Genomic DNA, 21365 nt, shown 5'->3' with positions numbered 1-21365 from the left:
GGGTGGTAACTGACCAGTGCAACTTCTCATGCAATTGCATGTGATTTCAAGAAGGGAAAACATCACTGTAGAACCTCTTACAGGTGGGATGTAATGGGGGGGGGGTACCATTATTGCAGCTTGGTTTTCTGTCTGTATGGGGGTTTCTTTTTTGGGGGGACGGACAGCTTTTACTTTAATCCAGTGGAAGGAGTCCAATTGTAGCACAGTGCTGTTTGTGGTACAGGGTCAAGTTGAACCGAATGGATTTGCATTGTACCTTGATTTAATGTTGCGCACATTGAAAAGACTTCCTGCCAATCATGCTGAACAGCATACTTCTGCCTTTTCACATGTTTTATACCTTGATTCTGTAAATGGTTACAGTGACATAACTAACAGTCTGCGACACCTGCCAAGAGTTCCTCTCCCCCTGCCTCCCAGGCTTTTAATTAAAACAGTCTCCTGACAGATTTGCCACTGAAATGTTGACAAAAGGCAAGAAGGGAAAGTGAATCTGTGAGCTCCTCTTCAAGACTCTCGGCAATTTGGCGGTGAGTCCACCAGATAAGCAGAGTTTCTTAGGGAGGTTTTGCACATTTCATTTTTATTTATTTATTTAAAAAACAACCTGGATTTTGACTGAAGTGCAATTCAGAATCAACTCTGGAAATCCTTCACTGCCAAAAACAGCTTAATTTGGAGGGAACCAACATTTTCTTTGCTTATAATACTTGCACGATTTCACATCGGAACTACAGTGGTACCTCGGTTTAAGTGCACAATTGGTTCTGGAAGTCTGTACTTAACCTGAAGCATACTTAACCTGAAGTGAACTTTCCCATTGAAAGTAATGGAAAGTGGATTAATCCGTTCCAGACAGGTCCGTGGAGTACTTAAACTGAAAGTACTCAAACCGAATCGTACTTAAACCGAGGTATGACTGTATTATGATCCCCACCCCACACCCGCTCCTCACAACTCACAGGGCCCTGTCTGTAGGTGGATGATGCATTTGTTTTCATTGGGGGTGTACAACCCCCCACCCCAACACCGCACTCCTCTGAGCAATGCCCAGGGAACCTCATTATCAATGTTCTTCTAACTTTACTTAAAATGCCTTCAGCTATTCCAGTTCAGCGGAATTATCCATACATCACCTCAAATTTCATTTTGGATAGATCTGGCGGCAAATCTAGTGTTAACTTACAACTGGTTCCCACCATAGCTGCCAAGTTTTCCCTTTTCTCGCGAGGAAGCCTATTCAGCATAAGGGAAAATCCCTTAAAAAAAGGGATAACTTGGCAGCTATGGTTCCCACTGAGACGGGTAGGGGAGAAGTTAGGGAGGTCAACAGTAGGTGGCGCCAGACAGCCAATGGCAGGTGGAGCCAATTAAGTCCATTCTTGTCTCCATCCTTTCTTTACTGAGTCTTACAGCAGTAACGCAGACACTAAGGTGCCTGGAGGCGGTTGGAGGATGGATGGTGGCTAACAGATTGAGGTTGAGTCCTGACAAGACAGAAGTACTGTTTGTGGGGGACAGGAGGCGGGCAGGTGTGGAGGACTCCCTGGTCCTGAATGGGGTAACTGTGCCCCTAAAGGACCAGGTGCGCAGCCTGGGAGTCATTCTGGACTCACAGCTGTCCATGGAGGCACAGGTCAATTCTGTGTCCAGGGCAGCTGTCTATCAGCTCCAACTGGTACGCAGGCTGAGACCCTACCTGCCTGCAGACTGTCTCACCAGAGTGGTGCATGCTCTGGTTATCTCCTGCTTGGACTACTGCAATGCGCTCTACATGGGGTGACCTTTGAAGGTGACCCGGAAACTACAGCTAATCCAGAATGCAGCAGCTAGACTGGTGACTGGGAGCGGCCGCCGAGACCACATAACACCGGTCTTGAAAGATCTACATTGGCTCCCAGTACGTTTCCAAGCACAGTTCAAAGTGTTGGTGCTGACCTTTAAAGCCCTAAATGGCCTCGGCCCAGTATACCTGAAGGAGCGTCCTCACCCCCATCGTTCTGCCCGGACACTGAGGTCCAGCACCGAGGGCCTTCTGGCGGTTCCCTCGTTGCGAGAAGCCAAGTTGCAGGGAACTAGGCAGAGGGCCTTCTCGGTGGTGGCGCCTGCCCTGTGGAACGCCCTCCCATCAGATGTCAAAGAGAAAAACAGCTACCAGATTTTTAGAAGACATCTGAAGGCAGCCCTGTTTAGGGAGGCTTTTAATGTTTAATTGTTTTATTTCATTTTTCTGTTGTAAGCCGCCCAGAGTGGCTGGGGAAACCCAGCCAGATGAGTGGGGTATAAATTATTATTATTATTATTATTATTATTATTATTATTATTATTATTATTAAGGTGGAGGAAGCTGACAGATAATGGCATCCCCTGGATTGGTTGTAAGTAAGGCAAGCAAGTGGGGGCTGGCTGAGGGGGGCAAACTGAGATTGGTGGGGCAGTGCCTCTTCTCTAATAGACCAGTCTCCATTGCTTATAATCACTCAGGTAGCTTGGTAGCCTTCATATCTCAAAAGACTGGCATGTTGCTATCTTCACTGACCAATAAGTGTTCTTTCATTCTTTCTTTTCCTTCCTTCCTTCCTTTTCCCTGCCTCCCCATTATGTATTCTTGATGGTTGTTCTTCCACTCTGAAGTTCCAATTCCATGGTGGTTCACCTCCGCACTGCACACCCCAAAAATCCAGAATGTTTTCTGAAAGCAACACAACTCCCCACCCCCTTCAGCTTCCAAGAAACTAGTTGTGAGGGTTATTTTAACTTAATGGGTTATATTTTATTTTTTAAAAAAAAAATCTCTCTAGATTTCCCCCAAAATATGTATTGGTGTTACATCACAATGCTTTCAGAGAAATGATTACTTTAAAAGCTAAGTAGATAATTCCCAGAGGTCTCAAATAGCTACATTTGCAGCTGGAGATGTTTTGAAAGTTTTCACTGTAGCCAATCATCTGGCTGAAAAAAAAGGTTAAAAAGCAGATGCAAGCGTTTGATCAGCTATAGTGAAAAAAATTCAAAAATGCTTCCAGTAGCACAATCGCTACTATTCCAGCCTATACATGTAGCTGTCACCAAAGTCCATTGAGCCATCAGTCAAACCCAACATATTATTGCAATTTATCCATACAAAATATAGAGTTGGCTCCACACCAAGTATATCCTGCTTAAATACCACTGAAATCAATGTGAAAAATTAGTCCTTACTAATTAAATCCCCTTGATTTCGATTCAGGGCCATTTGACTGTAATTTACCTAAAAATAGCTGTGGTTTGCAGCTTAGCCACCAAGCCTTAAGGAACATTTAAGCAACCCTTCTGCCCCCTTTAAACCACTAAAACCAGAGAGTCCTCCTTATCAGATTAATCCCATAACAATGTATGTAAAACATGTTCATAATTTAGGGGTGTGTTTTTTTTAGAGTAACATGGTATATATATATATTTTCTTTTACTTTCAGCATGTGAATCTGAGCAGTTAGAATATGCTTAAGTACTGGATATCAGAGATGAAAATGCTGTAACTTGAATAAATAAAGCATGAAGGTGGGGGAGGCAGCAGGGTGGAAATAAGGGACTGTACTGTTTTATTGAAATAATGGGACAACCCTAATAAACCATAGATTTTTTTAAAAAAACAACAACCAGATAGATCTATGCTTGTAGTTTTGTTCAAGAAAGAGTCATTAAAAAGCTTCAACAAAGAAACTGTTGTAAAACAAGATGAGGAAGCGAAGAAAATAAAATTTAACGGGCAGCAAATGTTGCAGAAGGAAGAGGGAATGAAGCAGAGACTTAAATATGTAGGCATATCATGGAAATAGTTAAGTCTATTCCTATGATCATGGAGCATCTTGCAGGTAAACAAAGCAGAGTTATGAAAGCAGAATTTCATTTACAGATCTTTATTTTCAGATTAAGACCCAATATCCATAGAAGTGTGCTCTTGGCACATGCTTGTCCATCCCACGCTTTAAGTCTAGGACAGGAATAAGAAGCCTGTGATCCCTCCGGATGTTGTTGAACCACATCTCCCATCATCCCTTGCCAATGGTCATGCTGGCTGCAGTTGATGGGAGCTGTAGTTCAACAACATATGGAGGGTCACAGGGTGCCTAGCTCAGGACTAGGAGGAAACCTTATTGCCTGCCATAAAAACTATTTCTGTGCCAAAATCTGTCTTCTAGTCTTCTTTTTAAAAAATGCATTTTTCTGCCTCATTCTGGGGGTACTTGAGGATTTTTTCCGAATTTCAGTCAAAATAACTTACGTTATTTTATGTTGAAAACTATTAATTAAAAAATTCTTTAAAAATTTCTCCTAGTATATATGCTTTTTTTGTACGCACTTTTGCCCCGATAAACACATTTTGTCCAAGTAAATTCCCCCAATGTTATGTATCCTATTTTCACTGGTATGTGCATATTTCTATGTATAGTTTACTGTAGGATGTGGATCTTTGTAAACATTACTTGACTGGAGAACTGCATTGTAGATTCCTGAGAAGAGCTAATCTTGAAGGATGTGGCTGTTTGCATATTGTCAGGGAGAGTGCAAATTGGGTATGTTTGCCTTTAAATGCGAACTGAATTAAATTTCTCCCCACACCACCACCCAAACCACAGAAAGCTGGTTGAACTAAATAAAGTTAGCTGTTGATGTTAGCAGAGGGTGACACCCAGGAGATGGGGAATCCGATTCTCGAGTTATATAAGCAGCTGCTATTAAAACACTAGCAGAGAGCCCCAAGGATGGATTGAGACCATTCTTAGATCATGTGTAAGCGCTGGCTGTGATTAGGAGTTAATGAGTGCTATATACCAACTCCCTTCTCTGGCTGCATTCACACAGCAGTTTATTCCATTTTCCTGACATCTCCTAACTGTTAATTTCTGCATTATATCTGAGCTTTCACCTGATGTGAAAGCCACTTCAAGAAATGTACAATGCAAGTCTAGGCTTCGTATTTGCATTATTTGCTTCTAGAAATTAAAAAAAAAGTTTGCAAATAACATGGGGATGAGCATTAAACTTGTGTAATATTGCACTATATATCTGGAAGTGACTTTTGCGTCATGTGAAAGTTCAAATATAATGCAAAAATTAACAGTTAGATAATACCCGTGAAACAGAATCAACTGCTTTGTGAATTCAGCTTCTTTGTGGCCCAACTTATTGTTCCAGTACAACAATGGCAAATCATGCCTTTGTGTGTGCGCGTTATAGAACTGTAGAATTGGAAGGGACCCAAGGGTCATATAGTCTAACCCCCCTGCAATGCAGGAATCTCAGCAAAAGCATCCATGACAGATGGCCATCCAACCTCTGCTTGAAAACCTCCAAGGAAGGAGAGTCTACAACCTCCCAAGGGAATCCGTTCCACTGTTGAACAGCTCTTACTATCACAAAGTTTTTACATAAATTTAGTTGGAACCTCCTTTTATTGTAACTTGAAGCCATTGGTTCGAGTCCTACCCTCCAGAGCAGGAGAAAACAAGCTTCCTCCATAAATATATACATGCCCATGCACAGGATTTTGGCACGTGTTTAACATGGGCTTATAAGTGCAGCTATATATTTCTGCATTGCAGGGCGTTGGACTAGATGATCCTCAGGGTCCCTTCCAAATCCACAGTTCTTTGATTCCCTTTGACTTGATCACATTAACTGGAACAATCCACAAAAAGCTGCAGCCCATTGTGAAGAAACAAGTCCCATTGAAATTTAGACTTCTATAGGGCTCAGGTTGAAAGGGACTTGCTCCAAAATAAATATGCCTAGTCTCTCAATGTTATCCTATACAGCTCAGCTCAGAATGGCATTCCATTAAGTTTAGTGGGGTTAACTCCCAGGTAAGTGTGCATGAGATTGCATTCTAAAGCTAGTGACCTCCTCCCTGCACAGTCTAAAGGTCTCTATACTCTTCTTGATCTTTCTGCTGCCTTTCCTTTAGTTATGCTTAAGATGTTTTCAGCATACAGTGGTACCTCGGTTTATGAACATAATTGGTTCCGGAAGTCTGTTCATAAACTGAAGCGTTCATAAACTGAAGCGAACTTTCCCATTGAAAGTAATGGAAAGTGAATTAATCCGTTCCAGACGGTCCACGGAGTAAGCGTTCATAAACTGAAGCATGGGTGTAATTGGTTCCGGAAGTCTGTTCATAAACTGAAGCGTTCATAAACTGAAGCAAACTTTCCCATTGAAAGTAATGGAAAATGAATTAATCCGTTCCAGATGGGTCCGCGGTGTTCATAAACCGAAAATTCATAAACCGAGGTGTTCATAAACCGAGGTTCCACTGTAGTTGCTAACCTGCTCCCCCCCCAAAAAAAACATAGCTGCCAAGTTATCCCTTTTTTAAAGGGATTTTCCCTTATGCTCAATAGGCTTCCTCGTGAGAAAAGGGAAAACTTGGCAGCTATGCAAAAATATTTTATTCAAGTTGGCGCCCCTGGTCCCAATCCTAGGTATGCTTACTTTGAAGTAAATCTCAGTCAGGCCAATGTGATTTGCTTCCCAGGGTTGGAGCCGGAAAGAGTTTCAATTTCTGCAATTCTGTGCGCATACGCCTAGGGTGGCAGGCATGGTGCTACAAGCGAATACAACCCTGATGAGCATTCAGTGGGTTCTTGGAAGAAAAGGGGCGTAGGAAAGATACCTAGCAAGAACGTTTTATCAACCGATCCTACGTAGAGTTATTCTGAAGGAATCGTGGATATTAAATCGGATCGGGCAGCGTGCGCAAAGGATTCGTCTATTTCTAGCAATCCCCTGCGCTCAGAATTAAAACGGTGCACGAGCTTCAGTTCCATTCATGAATTCGTCTTCTCCTAGTGCCTCAAGGAGAAATGCGAATCTCCTGCCCGGGGGGGGGGAGTGCAGGACCCCTTAGCTTTCTCTCCTTCAGGCATCCAGATCCTATGCTGCGCTGCTGCGTAGGATCAGGCTGCCCAGACCTCTGGAAACGCCACCTTTCCAAAACCGCCTGGGTGGTCCTTTTCACTCCGCCAGCTGAGTGTCCCACCTGCTCCCGCCAACCTCCGAATAGGAGCGTCTCCTCAAAAGCGTCCACCTAGACGCCGGCGCGCATCCATGGCGGACGCGTTCCTGCTGACTGGGAAGGTGCTGCCTGCGTCCTCTTTCCCTGCTGTAGCTAATCAGGTCACGCTGGGGAGAAGGAGGAGGAACCGCGGCCGGGGGTGGGGTGGGGAGGGGGGATCTTTGCGCGCTTACTCGGAGAAATGCGGCACTCCCTGGAGCTCCCAGCCCAACTGCAAGGGCAAACGCGGCAGCTACTCCTTCCTTTCCTGGGAGCAGCGCGGAGAGCGGAAGGGAAAGAGTTAAGCAGCTCGCCTCGGCTGTAGCCGTTTGCGAAGATCGCAGCGTCGGAACAGCTGGTCGTGAGAAAGGGTACACGGAGGACCTTGGCTGGCTTGCTACACGGCTCTAGGGCGCCGGAGAGTCGTTGGGCTTTTGGGGGGAGGTGCGTGTATTGTTTTATTTTGCATTTTCCACTGTCCCCCCCCCCCATCCCTCTAGCTGCGGGACTTCAACGGCCCGTGTTCGAGCCCTGGAAGGAACCGGTGTGTGTCTCTGTGTGTGTGTTTTGTGTGTGTATTTCTTTTTTGCACACGCGCAAGCACCAGCCCGCCCATCCTCACCTAGACCTGGGCTTGCTTGCTCGCTAGATGCTGCCACTACCGCCGCTGTTTCCTTCTCCACCTGAAAGTTTCCACCGTGGAAAGCAGCCGCGTTGCAAGCGGAGCGCGCTGCGAAAGCCTCGCGGGGAAGAAGCCATCTCCTTGGAGCCGTTGAGAATCTGGACTTGAGAATCCGGTCCCTGCATACATACAAACAACGACAACCCCTCCCCGAAAAAAGGCAATTGGGGAGTAAAAAGGAAGGAAAAGGCTTTCCTCTTCTTTTTAAAGGGTTGCCAATTAAGGAGCAAAAAAAAAGGAGGCAGCAGCAACAACTGATTGGGGAACCTCCCCCGTCCTCCCCCCACGTTTCTTTTTGGGTCGCCTTCATCTCGGGGATCTTAATTGTGGAAAACCTGCCAACAGATAGACGTGTACGCTAGCCAACTTGGAGAAGCGGCGAGGCTTCCCTGCCCACCCTACTGCCTCTGTCGTTGCCTGTGGCGTGGCAATGTGAGTGAGGATTGCGCCGCCGCTTTCGTCCTATTTCTTCCTTCCCGTCGGCGAGAGAAACCGTGGAATTAGAAGCCCGGCACGGATCGCGCGTGTGCGCGCGTGGTTGTGGAGAGGGACCAGCTTGGTTGTGCTAAAGGACGCCGAGGAGAATTCAGACGGCATCCGGGTAAGGGGATCTCTCCGTTTGCGCTCTCCCCGTTATATCCTTAATCCCCCCCCAAAAAATGCTATAGATTTCACTCCACCCTTTCTCAGTAAAAAGTGCAATCTAGTTACCAAACGATCTTTCTCCTCTTCGCAGCTGCTCCGGCGTTTTCTCTCGTTCTCTCTCCCGCTGCCCCCTTGATGCCAATCCGAGGGAAAGTTATTGTCTATATAAATCGGGTTGGAGATTGCGGATAGGAAGGTGGGTGAATGGGGTGGGGGTGGGGGAGTCCTCCATTTGTACTTTGCAATGTTTAATCTCACAGCTATGGAGGCTTGTCATATCCCCCCCCCCCCGGCTCTATCCGTATGTACGGCGCGCAAGGATGGGCGGTGGGGTGGCCGTGGGGTTCAGCATCCTAGTCTTCTTAGTCCTAAGGAGCCCAACGCGTGTGGGTTCTCCTCTCTGTGGGAGAAGGGAGATGCATAGAATCTGCCCGATCGTCCAGTCGAGCTTTTCAGTTACAAAGCAAATAGTTGTCTGAGGGATTTTAACTCCGGTGGTAAGAGACTCGTGTTCACCAGAAGGAGCGCCTCCGTTTTCGGCCACTAGAGGTTCCCCGGGAGCGTGAGATGGAGAAGGTTGAAGGGGGGGGGGGCGAGCGAAAGAAAGAGAGAATTAGCATCCTAGAGAATAGGGTTGGTGGTGTCACAGCAGCACCTGAGGGAGACTGGGATTTGGGGTGGGTGGGGGGGTCTCTGGTTTTCCTTTTCCTACCCCGCTCTCTCCCGAAACTTCACCTTGCCTCTTAAGTTTACCCCTTCCGGAAATGCTCTTCTGCGTGCTGCCAATTGCTCACACCCCTCTTCTCTCTGCGGGAGGGCGGAAAAAAAATCAAGCCTAGATGTTTCTCTCAGGATAGGGCTCGTTAATATTTCAGAAATAAATTTCTGAACCTTCCTCACCCCCCCCCCCCCTTGCCTACATTGCTGTTTCTTGATTTTCCCCCCAGGCAAGAGCTTTTTTGGTGACCCATTTTTCTGTGGCGTTAAAGAAAGGAAAAACCAGCAAGGATGGATGGAGAATTTGGGTTTGGGGTTTTTGTTTTTGTTTTGTTAGTTTGTTTGCCTTGCTCTTGGCTTTTCCTCCTGCAAGGGCAGGGTAGGCTGTGCCCCCCCCACATTTTCTATTTAACAAGCACCAGGATTAGGGATCTCAGATCTTCCCCTTCCAACCCCTTCATATAATTTCCACACACCACCATGAGAGTGTCTTAATAAATTTGTATGTCACCCTTCAGATCGCAGGGCAGTTCACCACATAAACACACAAAATGCAATATTCAAAAGTTTAAAACAAAGTCAAATCAACACCCCCACCCCCAAATACTATTTTTTTGTATTATTTTATTTTATTCTGAAGCTTACATAACCCACACCCACTCACTCTTTCTCTCACACAAGTTCTCACTAAACCTTTCCCTTCCTCTTATATGGTCTTCTCCATTCATTTTCAGAAATGATTCAATCCTCAGCTCCTCCAGTAGTCTACTTTGGCCAGAGCTGGAGTCCTACCGTTCCTGAGTGTGATCTTCAAAAGAGAGAGCTCACTGAATCTCGGGATTCAGTGTGTTATATGCTGCATCTTGAGCACCCATGGGTGAATGAGGGTGAGGGTTGGGAAGGTTCTGAAAGAAGCCAAAACCTGTAGCAACCTAAAAGACATTGCCATGTTGTCACTACCTTCAGATTTTCTTCTGGCACGCTACCATAAGGCTTCAGGATACAGCTGGCATAGTTGATACTGAAAAGGTGGTGCCGTGTGGAGGGAGATGTAGCCCTTAAACAACAACAAATAATAATAGTAATAATAATAATATCATTTGTACCCCGCCCATCTGACTGGGTTGCCCCAGCCACTCTAGACAGCTTCCAACATATATAAAAACATAATAAAACATTTAAAAGCTTCCCTATACTATAGATTACTAATTTATCCTTGCCTGGGATTTGGGGTGAGTCTCTGTGCCACAGAAAAACGGCACCTTAACAAATAGCGAAGGCTCTGGAAAAGCCAGGGATCTCCTCTTGGATGACCACTAGGCAGAGGCAGAAGAAAATTGGTCTTCCTCTAGGTGGCTCTGGTTTCTGATGTCTAGGCTGCGAGGGGAGACATGGTCAGCTGAAATGGTTTGACTGATGAGGCTCACAAGTGACACAGTCTTCTGCTTTCACCTGTCCCCTCTCATATTATGGTCAGGGTATGTGTGTTTTAGCAGGTGATTTGAGTTGTGAGAAAGAAAACCCATGCCTGTGTATCTGTGTGTGCTAGAAAAAATATTACAGTAATGGTTCTTCACTCTCTCCATCCAGGCCAGATATTTGCTCTACAGTTTGAATAGAAATGCTGAGGTTGCAGGTTGTGAGGGTGGGTGTAAGGTGCTGATAGGAGCTTAAAAGGAGGAAACTATGAATGTAGCATTGATGGGCAGAATTACTATTTGCAGGTGGTGTAAGCCCTCCCTGTACCTTCGGTGTGAGGAAGATCCATTGCATGCAAAGGCTGCGATGCACACTGCATTATTTTGAAAGAGCATTATTTGTCTCATACATGAGAGGGGCTGGCATGCTATGTAGAAACTGTCTTGTTTCTAAAGCAGAGGCTTAATTGCTGCCAAGTTCATATCACAAAGCATTTCTTTGCAATATGCAGTAACAGGAGGTGTCTAGCAAATACAGAAGTGTTCACCTTGATGTTGCTTGTGATGACAAAAACCTATAGCCACCGGTTTTAGTGAGCCAGTGTGGCTTTGCCCGTTATGGAAAAGTTTGAAATTTCTTCAGTACTTGTGAGATATTGTTTCATGTCCTTTGTAATAATTGTGTTTTCAATATGGTTTTAATGCTGGTTGCAGCCTTCGGATCAAAGGCTTACTAACAGCATTTGTCTATTCAGCTTTTCTGTTCTTTATTTTGTCGCTGTTTGAACCGTTGTCATTTTGGAGTAACATTATTTTTTTTAAAAAAAGAAAGAGAAATTATGAAGCTTTGCTGACTAAGTTCCTCCCAAATATAACTGAAAACTTGAGTGGTTTGCCAAGAAATGAGAGGCATGTTAAAATATATGTTTTTGATGTTGAAAAGAGCTGCCTTCATATTAGCTCAAAACCCAGCAAGAATGCCTTAAGTGTGAAATTAATCACCTGGGGGGCTGTACATTAGAGAAAGAAAGCATGACCTGCAAAAAGAAGAATGAATAAAAGATTATTCTTGTGGTCTTGTGTGGGCTTTTTAGGGGCTGGCGAGAACGGCCGCATGAAATATACCTCAAAGCACTTGTGTGAGTCATGTGCTGTGTAGTGCACAATCTCACATCAATGGGAATCGAGCAGGAGTCTGCAAGCATATGGGAAGCTACAGGGTGAAAGAAGTATGCAACATTTAGGTTGCAGGACAGAGTAAATGTATAGCCCAGTGCTGTGCATGCTCACCCAGAAGCAAATCCCACTGTGTTCAATTATGCTTACTCCCAGATAAATGTGCACACAGCCTCTGAGAGCAGACCATCTATAAAGCTTGTTCCGTGTCACTTGTCTTCACTATCAAAATGCCACCGCTCTGCTAGAGGCAACTCCCATTCCAGGGAGCACATCCATGAAAAGGTTTCTTGCTCCAACAGAGAATGTGTGTTCATTTTCCAGTATTGTGACTTGGCTACTAAATATAATGTTCTGTTTAAAATGCCTTTGCATTTCCCCTTTTAAACAAAAAACAAACAAACAAAAAGAAACATCTAACCTACACCTCAGTGTTACCTATAGTACATAAATTAAATGTGACTGCAGCACATCTCTGAAATTTCTGTTTGCAATCTGAATTACTGAATGTAAAAGGTACCTAAATAAATACCTGAATAAAGGGTATTGCCATTCCCTGTGATTGGCTCTTTAGGTACAATGGCATAGCTCTCTGCAAATATTTTGCTTCTAGATATTCTGTGAAAGGGCTCTAGGTGGAAATGTTTTCCTGTGTAGTAAGAGCTGAGGGAAAGACAAAGTAGTAGAGATGGTTGTCTGTGGCTGATGAGCTATCTATAAGCCCTATAACCTGTTTAACAAATGGTGACAAATTAAGCTCTATATTCTGGGGCAGTATTCATATAGTTGTGACATTGAAGGTGGCATTTTGTTACTTGAAGTGGATAAGAGGCCCCCTCCCTCTTCCAGGTACAGAAGCCTGACCAGACTGGCAATAGACTCTTCTAGAATCATAGAGTTGGCAAGGATCATCTAGTTCACTCCCCCCCCCCCCTGCAAGGTAGAAATCTCAACTAAAGCATCCATGAAAGATGGCAATCCAACCTCTGCTATTCAAGGAAGGAGAGTCTACAGCAGGCATCCCCAAACTTCGGCCCTCCAGATGTTTTGGACTACAATTCCCATCTTCCCTGACCATTGGTCCTGCTAGCTAGGGATCATGGGAGTTGTAGGCCAAAACATGTGGAGGGCTGCAGTTTGGGGATGCCTGGTCTACAGCCTCCCGAGGGAGACCTTTCCACCGTCAAGCAGCTCTTACATTGATGCTGGCAAATGGAGAACCTCTCTCACTGTATCTGTAAGAAGCAGGCTAACTTAGCAGGATCAAGGCAGGAGAAGTAGCACAGCTTTGATCTCCAGTGCTGCTTCACTTCCTCTTCTGCCACAGTTCATGCTGCCCGAGGTGGCAGTTTTACTCTCTCTAATGGTAGGGCTGGCCCTGTGTGGTCTTGAAGGTTGTAAGTTGGTTCCTTCACCATCATAGGTGAACCTTAGTGGTTCTTTTCTTAGGATGGAGAGAGATACACATCAGCTGTGGTGAGGGGCAGGGAGGAAGGTAAGGCTTGCTTTCATGGTAATGTAAAAAAGTCTGCACCAATATGCAGTCCAAAGTTGGACTGTTTTTTTATTATTAATTTAAGGCTGTTCTCTTAATATATTGAGTCTATGGAACTGTCTAAACAAAGGGTGAGAGCACAGATTGATCTAAAAAACTCACTAAGTCACTGAATAAGGTTCAATTGGTGGTTTGTGGAATTGGGGCATGTGAGAAGAACTTGAATGATCTTGAAATAGTTGAGAAATCAAGCTATGAGAGATTGGGTATCCAAATATAGACCTGCCTATAGGTCTGCCTATCACTTCCTACAGTCCTAATACAGGTTTGCATACATACATACACACACACACACACACACTTAAACCTTTACAAATGGTAGTATTTTAGTTGCTGAGCAGGGTCCCTGGAGGGATCTCAGGATCTTCTCTTAATGAAGTTGCACACTTTCCTTTGAGCCATTGCTTCAGAATGAACTTTGGTTAGATGTGACTTGGTAACATACTTTTTTGCACCCTGTTGACTAGGATTCCTTATTCACATGAAGTCTCTTCTTAATGCTTCATATATGGGCATACAGTATTTTACAGATCAAATGGATTTAATCTTATATATTTCTTAGTGTGCTTGTCAATTTAACTTCTGTTCTACATCATGGGCATAAATTAAGAGGTTGCTCTCTCTCTCTCTCTCTCTCTCACACACACACACTCACATTTGTAAGATGTATTTCTTCAATTAATGCTTTTACACTGATTCATTGACATTTTGTGGTTTCCTCTCCTACACCAAGCTGAGAATCAGCCACACTGAGGTTGATGGACTTCAGACAAGCAAATGCATTCCTTCCCTTTCTATCAACTGAAACATTTCTATGTTCTATGTTTTGAATCTGCAAGTACTAGTTTAAGAGAGAGAACAATGCTTTGTGCAAATGGAAGATACAATTAAAACCCCTTCTGGGTTAGATCCATTTACAGTTCTTTGAAGAGTTGGTCTGATGGTTGGTGTAAAATGATTTTAATTGGGTTTGTTATTCAACCTGTTCTTCCCCCTTAAAGAACAAAAACACCACCACCCTGCTTTTCCAGATATGATGTTTTCTAAGGAAGAATACTTTCTATCTATCAAATAACAATCTATAACTTGATGGTAATTAGAAGTATTAAATGACCATCTGTATTGCAAAGTTTCCTCATTCATTCTGTTGTCTTGTGGTGATGCCCACCATAAAGGTAAAGGAAAAGGGTCCGCTGACCATTAGATCTAGTCGCAGACGACTCTGGGGTTGCGGTGCTCATCTTGCTTTACTGGCTGAGGGAACCAGCGTACAGCTTCCGGGTCATGTGGCCAGCATGACTAAGATGTTTCTGGCGAACCAGAGCAGCGCACGGAAACGCTGTTTATCTTTCCGCCGGAGCGGTCCCTATTTATCTACTTGCACTTTGATGTGCTTCCAAACTGCTAGGTTGGCAGGAGCTGGGACCGAGCAATGGGAGCTCACCCCATCGTGGGGATTTGAACTGCTGACCTTTTGATTGGCAAACCCTAGGCTCTGTGGTTTAACCCACAGCACCACCTGCGTCTTAACACATAAAAGTAGATGCACAGTGTGAATCATAACCCACTTCTCCCTCCCTCCTCAAAACTTAACTACGGTAACTTAGTTCCAGCTTGATTTGTGGATTTCTGCCATGCAAATGGAAACTCTTCATGGCATGTTTGAGTTACATTTCAGTGACCCACTTTCTGTTGGTAGGAGGCAAGCCAAGTGTTTTGTTTTGTTCCTGGTATTCTTCCCTCCCCCTCCTTTCTACAGAAAACAGCCGTAAAAGAATACGTGTGATGATTATTTGCAATCAAAATTATCAGAGGTGTGTGTCTGATGAGAAGCTAATCTTGAATTCACTTTGAACCTTGAATCTGATGTCTGTCTGCTTTGCTGAGGAATTTCATTTTTTTAATTGATGGACTGCAGGCTATTCCATTGTAATGCTTGCGTGTAAAAGTTTTGCTAGGAGAGGACATTTCTGTGTTGGCCCTTGCCTTAGAGTAGGATTTACCAGAGTAGTGCTCTTTCTGTTGAAATACCGCAAGTGCATATGAATATGTATGTTAAGAGTATCAATAACAATAAGTGTAATGTGATTATTTGACATGGGATTGGTTCTGAAGTGTCTCTTCCATAAACAAAAATAAGAGAGCCAATGCAGGCCCCTGGCATAGGAAGGTGGGGAGATAACTTCTGAGATTCCACTTTGAGGATAAAATTGCTTGCATCCACTGGGACCTTGGACTCCACTTTTATAGCAAATGAATCTCGAAAGGTCTCTAGTTGTGTTATGTTGGATATGTTTCAGTTAGTAAGGCTCAAGGACATAGAAAAGGTGCTTGGATTGGTCAGGGTGACCACTTGTGCCCTGGATCCTTGCCCATCTTGGCTGATAAAAACTAGCAGGGAGGGGACAGCTGGGAAAACTAGCAGGAAGGTGATTTTCTGCCTCCCTGTGAGAAGGGGTGGTCCATGCCTGCTTGAAGAAACTCTCCCCATTCAGAAAATCTAAGTAATGAAAAGATAGTTGCCAATCTCACCTTCTTGGGCAAGATCCAGGCATTCTTGGAGGGAAACTGCTTTGCACAGTTTTGGCACAGAAACTGCTTTGGTTGCCCTGCTTTTGTCTCTAGAAATATGTTATCGCTGATTCTCCTCAACCTCTCAACAGCTTTTTGTATCCTCCTGGAACTGCTGTCCAAGTTAGGGTAGGGTGGTACCACTTTGGAGGGCTTCCGGTCCTACTTGGATGGTTATTTCCAGGGGGTGATGCAGGGCCGGCTCTAAGGCAAGGCTGGGTGGCACCTGCAGCAGCCGCGCTACGCCCGCCAGACAGCCGCGCTGTGAAACCGGGCGGGGGGGGGGCGCTGGAGGGATCTTCGCGCCACGGCACCAGATACGCTTAAGACAGCCCTGGGGTGATGCTTGGGGAGTGATCTTTGGCCCTGTAGAGCTTTCAATGTGGGGTTCCTCAGGGTTTCCTTTTACCCCCCATGCTGTTTAACATCTATGGTACATGAAACTGCTGAGTGAGGTCACCCAAAGTTTTGGAGTATGTTGTCAGCAATATGCTGATGACACACAATTCTACATCTCTTTTACATGTGCAGGTGAAGGGTTTTTTTTGGGGGGGAATGATATATAATGAATTGAAAAGGATGTTTAAACTGACCCCTAAAAAACCCAACCCCCCTTTTTTTACTAGGAATAATGGGAACAGAGGTCCCAGGAAAGCTGACTAGCATATTTATGTATGTGACAACAGCAGCTAGAACTTTCTATGCACAGAAATGGAAAGAAGGAAGATTACTAACCAAGGATGAATGGCTTATAAAACTGATGGACTATGCAGAAGTTGCAAAAATGACTGCTAAACTAAGAGGATATAATGACAAACTTTTTAAGGAAGAATGGAAGCAATTGATGGGTTATGGAGGGGTGGGAAATGAAGAAGTTGTGTATGTATGTGTGGTTTGAAATACCTTTGGAGACTTAATAAAAAGTATTAAAAGTCCTCTGCGTATTTATTTGAAAATTAAGTTCCAATGGGCTTGGAGGTCCTTTCTTCTGAGTAAAAGTGGTTAAGCTAAGGCTGCTATCTCCAAGCAATGACTGTTGGGCAGTGAGCTCTGTTCTATACAAGAGTAGCTAATATGGTGTCCTCCATATTAATGATGTTGGACTCCAACTCTGTCATCATTGACCATTGCCTGTACTAGCTGGGGCTCATGCCAATTATAGTCTTAACAACATTCTGGAGAGCTCTACATTGGCTATCTCCGAAACCTATTTGCTGTTCTGTTTTGTAGAATTAATTGCAAGTTGAAAGAATGTTTGAGTCAGATACTATTTCATAAACCTCTGTTAGCAGTCTAGAGTGGAATTGAGTTTTCTCTGTCAAACTGAATGTGACTGGAATCTGTTTCAGTACTTGATGGTGTCATATCTTCTAAACAGGGACTTGTGTGATTTTTCTCTGAACTTCCACATTTCTTTAATAATGGAGATGTGTACAAGAAACAGTGCTATGATTCAATTTTTAGAAGTACAGACAGAATGCTTATGACGGCTGTGTCTGGGGCTTTTGTCCAGAGGCTCCTGATTGCTTGTGATGTGTTTGTAGAGAAATGCAGAATGTCTGTCAGCCAAACTTATAAGTACAATTGGAGGCTAATTCTTTCCTTACCAACTGGGGATATAGTCGTGAAACAGCCTAATCAGATGAATTTGCCTTTGCCTAACAAATGTGCCAGCACTATAGAAGCGTAACAGTGGCAAACTGAGCTTCTTTTTATTTATTCATCAAATATATACCTCAACCTTCCTCCAAGGAGCTCAGGGTGAAAAATGGAGGCATTCCCATTTTATTTATTAATTTGTACACCACCCTCCCTTCATAGGTTTCAGGATGGTTCACAACATCAAAACACACGATTTAAAACACAAAATACATAATGAAAACAAGGGGTGGGGAACCACTTCAAGGTAAATTACGTGTGAGTGATTAGCCCAAGCTGAGCTGGTGAGCTGTCTAGCTGAGTGAGAATTTGACTCCATGCCTTGTCTTTAATTTGCATTTGTTGCCTTTTTAAAAATGTTCCAGGAGAATTTAGATCAGTGGGATGGTTGCTTGAGTTATCTAGAACAATCTGTTGAGTAGGCAATGTGATATGGTTCATCTGGAAGTTCCTGCTTGGGCAAAAAAAAATACCCTAAGGAAATAACCAGTTTCAATAACATTTATGGAATTTTCTCTACAGGGTCCTGTACATCTCTAAAATTATGCTCATCTGTGTGGAAAGCTGGATAGGTGAGAGAACTTACAGGGTTGTAAGTCATATTCAGAAACATACAAGCCAACTCTTAGGGGCTGAGGAGTCTTTGGCCTCCCGCAAAAAAATATTTCAGGTGCCTGGGGGCCCCCAAAGTTGATGGGCAAGCATTGCCATTCAAATGGTGTGTGTGCACCATGTCATGTGATTGATTATGCAGGGTGGGGCTTACCTGACTCCCTAATATTATTTTCAGTGGGTCTGTTCCAAGTAAACCTTAGTTGAATGCAATCCATGGCCTCTTCAGCTGTACATTTATTGGATAAAAGGCACAGCCTTTATGCTGGAGCCTAAGGCTTGACCTGTTCAGACTGTGCAAACCCCTCTCTCTCCTGTAATTTTATAACCAGGCTCTTGGTGCAGAAGCCCAAACTAATGGCATTTTGCCTCTAACATTTACCCAGTTCTCCCCCTGCTACCATAACAAACTTTTTAGATCCCGATGGAGAATCATCCTCTCCACTATTATTGCAACTGGATTTTTATGGGTTAAAGTTTAAATGCAAGAACGTTGTTGTTATATGACCACTGTTTGGTATGAAAATGGGCCAATGGGCCATTGCATGGCCTAATCATCAAGGTTAAAGGGGGTTGCAGTCCAGAACCATTGCTTTGCCAACCACGAGCTCTGCAGTCTTCAGAACTTTAAAGACCTTGACTTGAGTGGCAATGATAGTGAGAGATGATGGGGCCAGAGAAGGCCTGCTATCTGATTTTGCTCATTTCCTGTTTTGTTTTCCCCATTCTTCTCACTGCAGGTTTCTCCTTTTTTTGGCTCATGTGCTCTAAGCAGATACTAACTTTCCCCTCCCTATACCACTGCATTGTGCGCTGAGACAGAGATCCCAGCCATTGGAATGAAGAAGAAAAGTTGCCCGGGGTCAGTGTTATTATAAAAGGTCATCATAAGATGGCTTAGCCATTTTACCACTCTGCCTCTTAAAGCGAATTCTCCTTATTTAAGAAAACCAGCATGTGGGAGTAAAGGAGTCTTGGGCCGTTAGATTCCTTGCAATTCTGCAGTATATTTCAGGAAATAAACATCTGCCGAATTCTGGGAGAAATTGTTTAATAGAGTTATGAGTTTTCAAAAGCCCTCTGGAGAGAAATATAAATATGTGTCCAGTCCCCAGCTACTCTCTTTTGTAGCTGGGCATATGATCTAGCTCCGAAATGTGTTATTCATATTTATGTAGCCCAGGGAAGAAATCCATGTTGTTGCTTCGAGCATTATAGGCTGTGCACAAAGACAATGAGTTTTCATTATTATTCAAGTTGTATTTCTAATATATTATTTATATTGTTGCCCAATGAGAACTAACTTCTTTGCAGTTTGCATGAGAAGTAATCTTAACAGAAAGCGGATTTGGCGAGGGAGGGGAGAGAGAAATGGAAACCCTTGTACATACTGCACAAGGGTTAGAGCACCCAGTGAGTATTTCTGTGTGTTTCAGTAAAGGGGCCCATTAGGTCCAGTCGTGACCGACTCTGGAGTTGCGGCGCTCATCTCGCGTTATTGGCCGAGGGAGCCGGCGTACAACTTCCAAGTCATGTGGCCAGCATGACAAAGCTGCTTCTGGTGAACCAGAGCAGCACACGGAAACACCGTTTACCTTCCCGCTTGGAGCGGTACCTATTTATCTACCTGCACTTTGACGTGCTTTCAAACTGTTAAGTTGGCAGGAACCTTCTTGTATTTCCATAATTCTTCACTTATCTGGGACATCTTGATCAGGGGAAAAATATTGGTACATCCCTTAGTCTAGGCTTCCTCAGCCTCGGCCCTCCAGATGTTTTTGCCTTACAATTCCCATGATCCCTAGCTAGCAAGACCAGTGGTCAGGGATGCTGGGAATTGTAGTCTCAAAACATATGGAGGGCCGAGGTTGAGGATGCCTGCCTTAGTCTGTAGTCACCATCTCAGAGCACTGGTAAGGAAAAGGGTTGAGGCAATGGGTCCCCCTTTGCTTCTCTCTGCTATCTTACGCCCCCCTCCCTTTTCAACATGTTAGCTGAAAATGCCTCCTATCTACCTCAATGGTTCCTTGGGTATTTTTCTTTGAGTCTCAACCCATTCTTTCTGCCATCTAGGAGCATATTCCAAACCTTTAGTCATGCTGCACACAGTGTTCGAAATTAGCCAGGCACATTTTGCACCTGGCTAATGCGAGATGAGCGCGCAACCCCAGAGTCGGTCACGACTGGACCTAATGGTCAGGGGTCCCTTTACCTTTACCTTTATTGGTCACTTGCCAGCAAGTAAAGATGGCACCTAAGATCTCCACCATCTAGAGGTGCATGCCCCTGTCAGAAATAGCTGAAACAGCACCTCTCAAGTCTAAAACGGTTGTGGTTCTGTCACTTCCAACTTCATCGAAGATTCCAGCATCCTAAAACTCATAAGGTTAATTTCTAGGTGACAGCAATTGAAAGCAGTGGGAATTTCAGTGTAGTGGCAACCCGAATGATTAAGAGAAGGAGTCGTCTTTGAATGCTTCTCCATCTGGCAAAGAAATAAAACCTTTTTTCTGTGAAAGGCTGAATGATCAGATCTGGATGGAATATCGTTAGATTGAGTCCTCGGCAATTATTTCAAAGGTAGAAATAGCCCATTGTATTTCACTTCACGGGGGGGGGGGGGGGGACACAAAGGACTCTTCCATGATGCAAATTACCTCCCTGTGTATTCACGTTGTATATTATAAATATTATGCTGGTTTGTATAAAAGCGACTTTTTTCTCCTAGCGATTGAGATATCTCTGTTACATAAATCAGATGATATCTGCAAGACCTATATTTTCCAAAGCTGCTTAAAAAAAAGGGGAAATCCATTTGTCTTTGTTCTCTGCTGGATGTAAGCACAAAGCATCAATGTTATTTCCAGCCCTACTTTTTTCCAGGAATCTTGTGATGGAGGCAGGAGTATAACTTCTGTAAAAGAAAATATTTATTGATGCTACTCTGAGAATTACATTGCCAACCTAGACTTTATTCTCCCTTTCCTCCACTCCCTTCCCCCGCCCGGCCTTTATTTTAATAAGAACGACAAATTGAAATGTTATGGCACACATTGTACTTTTATTGCTTTCTTTACTGAGCAAGTGAATCGGCACATTTCATTATGCTATAATGTAATCTGGTTATCGTTTTAAAAAAAAAATTAGCTGGAATTTCTCTGCAAACCTACCTCAGCAAAGCCTTTTAAGGCATCAGGAATTTGCTTTTCAGGGTTTGGCCTGCTCATGAATTTCCTTGGTGCTCCAGGAAAGCCGTTGCATGACCTTCCAGAGTATGAAGACTATTTAAAA

General features: G+C 43.9%; 1 long non-coding RNA gene across 1 annotated transcript in view; it reads left to right on the top strand.

Annotated features, from left to right (window-relative positions):
• The first annotated feature begins 7178 nt into the window (after window positions 1-7178).
• The window catches only part of LOC148683432 (uncharacterized), a 229882-nt gene continuing 215695 nt past the window's right edge, over window positions 7179-21365 (top strand). Inside the window, exon 1 of the long non-coding RNA XR_015947179.1 lies at window positions 7179-8322. This is a non-coding gene — a long non-coding RNA (uncharacterized LOC148683432). The remainder of the gene's footprint in view (window positions 8323-21365) is intronic.

This window comes from Zootoca vivipara, chromosome 15 (assembly GCF_965207765.1).
Source record: "Zootoca vivipara chromosome 15, rZooViv2.hap1.1, whole genome shotgun sequence".
Classification (NCBI taxonomy): Eukaryota; Metazoa; Chordata; class Lepidosauria; order Squamata; family Lacertidae; genus Zootoca; species Zootoca vivipara.
Note: the sequence above shows the minus strand (reverse complement) of the source record. Positions and strands in the feature narration are given on the sequence as shown.